This window comes from Salvia splendens, chromosome 21 (assembly GCF_004379255.2).
Source record: "Salvia splendens isolate huo1 chromosome 21, SspV2, whole genome shotgun sequence".
Lineage (NCBI taxonomy): Eukaryota > Viridiplantae > Streptophyta > Magnoliopsida > Lamiales > Lamiaceae > Salvia > Salvia splendens.
The window spans coordinates 5,403,107-5,410,412 of record NC_056052.1 but is presented as its reverse complement, the minus strand read 5'-3'; positions in this window follow the sequence as shown (position 1 = coordinate 5,410,412).

Sequence of the window (7,306 nt, the reverse complement as noted above, 5' to 3'; positions counted from 1 at the left end):
TTTTGCATCTACCTTTATTGGCAACTTTTCATTATAGTGAAAAACACAATCACAGTGTGATGTACATCTTTAATAAACAATAATAGTTGCTCCCAATAGTTCACTTTGATGTGATTCTATACAAATATTTTTTTAAATGTCAAATTCAGCTAACATACTTTAAAATGCTATATTAAACAAATTATTGCAAGTATTTTGTTTATAAAATAGTCGGTGACAAATGTGAATGATGGAGATAGGATTAATGAAATTCACGTTTATCTAATATAACTATGCCGACGTTGAAGGTACACCACATATTTTGTCGTTATAGTTAATTAATTGATTAATTAGCATTAGTTTTTTAATTGGAACTATAGTGTTAAAGCGATTTGGCCACAAATTATTAGCTATTAATAATTGCTTCAAAGATATTCGACGGATTATTCTTGTTAGTGCTTTTATTGACCTTACGTGGGTTTCTTTTTTCCTTTGTTAATTGACTTACGTGTACGTTTTCTTTATTATTTTTATTGACTTTACATGTTTTCTTTTCATTGACTTTACTTGTGTATTAGTGTTATATTGCATTTTTTTAAATTTAAGCAAGATTAAAGCCAATGCGTATTTTGTTTCATTTTTATTTACTACCCCAAACAAATCATCTTAACACATAACCGGTAGCTACTAAAATAAATAAATTCATTTTCTTACTCACATACTTTCTTCACAAAAATAGTTTTGGTCGTGAATGACACGAGTTTTAATGCAAAATTAATTAAGTAAAAGAAATATAGAGAGAAAAATTATTGAAGTGTTGATAGTGGAAAATAAAATGCATTTTATTAAAGAGAAAAAGCCATCTATAAATAGATAAAGACTAATTTTGATGGACTGGTCGAAATGAAAAACATAGTCGGTTTTTTGGAAGGAGGCAGCTAGTAGTATAAATTTTATTTATTTGTATCATGACAAAACTCCTACTGGAAAACATTCCAAACCTTGTTGAATCCAAAGCCTCCTTTTGTTTTGGGTGGAAAATGGTCCAAAAACGAATCAAGATTTGATTCTTACTTTTGACAAACCCAAAAAGCATAATACTTTTTTAAAAATGGTTATAGTTTTCATTTTCCATATGAGCCGCAATATGAGTGATTCTCATTAAACATTATCCCTTATCTTAGAATGAGACCCCATTATTATTCATTTGAAACATATGTCAAACTTATTAGGGGACACAAAGACATGTGCACTGACCATCCCAACCAAAAGAATCAACATTTTGGGACTTTTGTGCTTCAAATTGCATTTCTTCTTTCAAGATCGAATTGAAGAGGTCGACAATAATTATAAACATTAAGGTAGTGTAGAGTTTACTAGATAAAATAGTATTAAAATATAAATTTATGATTTAGGTGGCCAAGATAAATTATCACATGATTATCCATCTAAGATTGAGTTGTGGGATATAATCTCTTGAACCAATCACACTACATATTTAATCCCGAGATACAATCTTGCAAATCGAACAACCCATAATAAAATGGATATAATCGTTGCCAACTCAATTAATTGTAATAACACAAACCACGTAAGAGAAAGTGACAAGCAACACAGAATTTAAACCTCATTATATTAGTTCATTATTGAAACTATTAAACTAAGGACTAAAGAGATTGATTGTTTTGGAGTCATGCACGAATTGACCTAATTAAAGTTATAATCACTCCAAAACATGGATTTATGATCATATATGGTTTTATCTTTTATGGATGGCTTATCTTTTTGACAACTACATGATTTATCAACCCTATTTCCTTAATCTTCTTGTTAAATCAAATATTTAATTGAAAGCAATTTTGCGACTGAATGAAGTTAATAAATCTTTACATAATTGTCAACCCATCTAGGTTTGTACTTTTTTATACTACCTTTTTTAAACCGAAAGCATCATGTAATAATGACTTAACCAATGTACAAAATTTTGAATTCTTTTTCCATGTCTTGTCATTTTTTTCAAAGCAAGAATTCATGAGACCAAATTGTAATAATTTTGATTCTGATATGAGGATGAGACACGAGTAAGCTCCTTGGTGGCCATGACCTCTTACAAGTCAATTATTAGGGAAAAAAAAAGAAAAGAAAAGAACGTGATAAAGTAGTGAAGGAATCTCTCTAATAACCTTTATTTATTAAAGGTCAAAAGTGAGTGGGTTAACATTACGGTTATTAATAAATAATAAAGCAAGGGAGCCAAAATTTAAATTTTGTTTTTTGGAGAGTGATATGGAGTATATGTATATGTAATGATGATTTATATTTAAAATAAGTATAGTAATGAAGGTTCACTAGTCAAAATTTCAATCTGATTTTTTTAATACTAGTATATTTTAAATTTATTTACGGTAAGTTAATAACTATACTTTACTAATTTTATTTTTTAGTGATAAAGTTATCTTATATGTAAAGCATAACTTGAAGCATCTGCAACGCTAAGGAGGTAGCTCATCTTAGCTGACGTGACACACAAAGAACGTTTTGCGGTGGCAATTACAGGACGGACGGGCATGTTAGCTCAGCAAAAATTATAATAAAAGGTTAGTACAATATATATTAATTATACATTTAGACTAGAAAATTATAATCTTTACTGAAATGTTAGCGGAAAAATTCTTTTTTTGGTAAAGCATGTAAATGGAATTCAATTTTAATGAAGAGCTTTAGTTGTATTCCGACTCAGGGAGTGACGCACAACCGTTATGCGTTGTTAATTGAGAAACGCATAAGCATCATGCGTCGTTATTTAGTGACGCATAAGCATTATGCGTCTTTCCCTAGCGACGCATAATGCTTATGCGTCTTTGGCTAGTGACGCATAATGCTTATGCGTCTTCCGGTGGGTTTAAAACAGGCAGAGAAGGCAGAACACTTCGCAACACAGACAGAAAAGCCGCGACCCAAGCGACGATTCCCAGCAATTTACGGCGAATTTCCACCATTTTACAACCATATTCCAGTAATTGTACTTAAATTTGGCTAAATACATCATTTATTGCTTAATTTGTGCAGGTTTTCCGTAATTTAGCAAAATTAGGGTTTATGATGAAATTGATGGATTTTTGGTCGATTTTTGTTGTTTTGTTGCCTATACCTAGGTATTATGATGAAATTAGGGGTTATGATGAAATTGATGGAATTTTTGGTCGATTTTCCGTAATTTGTGTATTTCATATGCATATTATTTAGAATTGTTGAGTTTTTATGAAAAAAATTGAATCTTGGGTGAATGTTTTGAAGTAGATGACATCTGCAAGTTCCGAACAACAGTTATGTTATGGACCTGAGGATCCATCATTACTATTTCATCAAAACGAACACATTTCAACCTCATTGTTGGCAAATGGCACAGCAAATGTGTTGAGAGTTCGTAGGACGGAGAGTAAGGTTTGGGCAGTGCCAATACATGAAAATGTGATGTATTGGCTTGATGTATGGGGGTTCAAAGGCGTGGTTGAATGTGGAAGGCCGATGAGGATGGACAATGAGCTTATAACTACCTTGATCGAGCGCTGGAGGCCTGAGACACACTGTTTCCACCTTCCAGTTGGTGAAGTTACCATAACCTTACAGGATGTGCAAAGCCTGTGAGGTTTGAGAGCAGACGGTCGTGTTTTCACTGGCCGTGACTACCATGTTGGATATGAAGATTGGCCCAGCAAGTGTAGAGGTGTGTTGGGATGGATACCTGACGCAGAAACAGAAACGAAGCACGGTGGTTTGTTGATGACATCTCTGATCCACCAAGCGACGGTGTCGTTGGGTGATGGGCTGCATGATTATGCATACATCCAAAGAGCACGTACACATGCTCTAATCTTGTTAGGGGGGCTTATTTTACCGGACACCACAGGGTGCAAGGTCCCCTTTATGTGGTTAAATGTCTTTGACGATCCGGAAGAAGTGGCTAATATCAGTTGGGGTAGTGCTGCTTTAGCATATCTGTATCATTATTTGTGCGAGGCTTAAGTAGGCAGGCAGAGAAGAGATGTGGGTGGACCTATGGTTCTCTTGCAACTGTGGGCGTGGGAAAGAATGCCTACATTGAGGCCAACCTTCTTGATATCGCCTATGCACACGCCGTATACCCCGTGCGGAGCCAAGTAATGTATTTTTTACATTAACTCACTTAATTATGTATTTTTTTGGTAACTTATTTTGACATTAATATTATGTATAGGTGGCACGGAGTTACTGAAATTGAAAATGCTCCCCGACATTCAGTAGCTCATTATCGTGATCAATTATCACTGATTCGTCTGGGCCAGGTTAAATTTATTTTTTTTGTCTTAGTTAATGAATTTACTATAGTATGAAATTAATTGTGTTTTTCATATTATTTTTTGTAGTTTCTTTGGACACCGTATGCAGATTGTATCCTGCCCGATTACTGCATTGATCCGACTGCATCCTTCTTGTGCGACACTTATTTGGTGTACTGGTCATTTGTCGAGGCACACGAGGCTGGATGCGTTTGCCGACAATTTAACCGATACCAGCGTATTCCTCAGTATTGTGATAGGATGCTACATAATGCCGGACATCTATGTAAAAGTCACCGCCGTAGGAGGAAGGGCGCCAATTGGGCTAAGGTACATAAATTCTTCATTGATGAATGGGACTTGAGACACGACAGGTTCCAAGCAACTTTTGACCATGCCACGACGACCATAGATGGTCGCATTAATCCGGGCTATAAGGCGTGGTACAATAGGATCACAGTGTCGTACCTAGTTCAACCTGCGACACAGTCAACTGTTGGGATGAACGAGTCAGCCTCTTCAATGAAGAAATTGGTATGTTATGTTTTTGTATATAAAAATGTATTTAGTTTGAAGTTTGTATAGATTGATTGTAATGATTTTGTATTTTTGTTATCTAGGTTGAGACCCTTCAGGGGATATGGCATTTGACCTCTGAACATGACACAGACCCTTGGTTACTGCAGATTCGGGAAATGGCTGCTGAGGCCCTTCGTACGACGGACCATACTGATGTGATGGAGTATCCAACTTCGCAACGGCGAAATGTGGCCATGCCGCCACGCCCTCCAACTTCTCTTCGTCATGGACTGCCGGGTGACCGGACGGGTGGGCACGGGATTACACGACAACATAGGTTGTCGCAGCAGCAGCAGCCGCAACATGAGTATCCGGTACCAGAGCCCTTGAGTCCTGAGTACGATCCCCCAGGATGGTCTCAGTTGAGTGGTGCAAGCCACAAGCCCTCGCAATGGGGAGCACGAGCATCATGTGATTCATTCTTTGGCGGTGGGTCTGATTGGGCTGCAACTCAACCAGGACGTGATCCATACTTTCAAAATTATCAATTTGTGGATCATGTGGGGAAAGAAGAGGGCCAGGAAGACGATGACCATGAAGAAGAGGGCGGGGAAGAAGATGATGAAGTTATATTTCGACCACCGACCGAGGGATCCTCACGTCCAACTGTGAAGAGTTCATCAAGTAAGATTGGGAAGGCTATGCACAATGTATTAAGGGGATTTTCAACAAGGAAGAACAAAGGGAAAGCTCCAACAAAGTTCACGCCTTCGGGGAAATAGGTTTTCAACAAGGAATAACAATGTATTGTTACATTCAAATAGGTTTTCTATTCTATTAGTACTAAAAAAACTAGTCATCTAACAATTTCTTGTTTCAAATTCAATTCTTGCAAAAATAATTCTCATTTTCAAACATTAATCTGCCTATCAAGATGGGGTCCAAATCCTATTTTGAGACTACCATTGAGCTTCGCGTGGGTACCTCACACGCCCCAATCGGAGTTCGGATGAGAGAGATATGGCCAATCTACGAAAACCGCGCGGAACTGCCGGGAGTGCCACCCGACCGGGTGGATTTTGTGTTGACTAATTCCACCCGGCCGGGTGGGAAGTTTTGCGCATGGAAACTCCAGAGCATTTCACCCGACCGGGTGGATTTTGTGTTGACTAATTCCACCCGGCCGGGTGGGAAGTTTTGCGCATGGAAACTCCAGAGCATTTCACCCGACCGGGTGGATTTTGTGTTGACTTATTCCACCAGGCCGGGTGGGCAGTTTTGTGCATTGAAACTCCAGAGAATTTCACCCGACCGGGTGGATTTTTTGTTGACTAATTCAATTTTCTGACCCAAAAAATAATTTCATTCCAAAACGACATAATAATATTTTGTGGTAACACAAATGAATTAATATACAAGAAGATAATATTTATTTATTTAGTTTTTTCAACTGAAGAAGATAATATATATGTTGGATTAAAAAGCTCATATTTTGTCAGAATAACGTTCAAATAACATCTCACAAATGTTGATACATAAACATAGTAACTAGCAGATAAGATCCATCAAATATGCATTTGTGCCACAAATTTACTGAACAGCACCGGCTGTGCAATTTCTTCGGTCATGCCCCTCAATCCCGCAATTTCTGCAACGGCGGGGAGCTCTCGGTTCATCTTCCTCGTGGACATCCATTTGATTAAGTATCCTCCTTCTTCTAACTCGGCCACGCGTTATAGGAATCAACTGCTGAGGGGTGATGCGCAGTTTCCATGAAAGTGTAGTCTGTGCTCTGGTTCTGCCTTCCGTGTGTTAAAAGCTGACTGAAAGACGCATAAGGGTTATGCGTCATTCGGGTAAGACACATAATTCTTATGCGTCTTTAAACGACACATAACCCTTGTGCGTCATTAATGAAAGACGCATAAGGGTTGTGCGTTTCATTAATAACGTCGCATAACTCTTATGCGTCACTCCTCCATTTGAAATAAATCTAATCTCCTTCATTAAAATGAAATTCCATTAGTAATCTAGAACAAAAATAGAAAAGTCTCACGCATACAATGACACGTTAAATCTTTTCTACAATGAGTAGGTGATCGTGTTTGCGACCTTTATTTGTTGAGCAACTTTGTACGATTGTATAACTCATATTAACCTTACGCAACTACAACATTACATTACTTTTATGGAATTATGGTACATATATATACCTTAACTACCTAATTTGATTAAATTTTGTTTCGACTGATTTTAAAATTGAATCTTTAGGTAATGGTCGCCTCGGCCATCGTGCCGTGTAGCTAAGAACAAATCATCATCAACTATAAAATAGATTTCCTTCATAAAAAAACAAAACTTTTTTGTTTTTTTGGACGAAAAGGATGTAATAATCGTTAGTTGAGATGAATCTACTACATTCGCACGATAGCAAACAAATCTTACAAAAAATGACAAAATCATATCAAAATATTATCTACGATATGCAT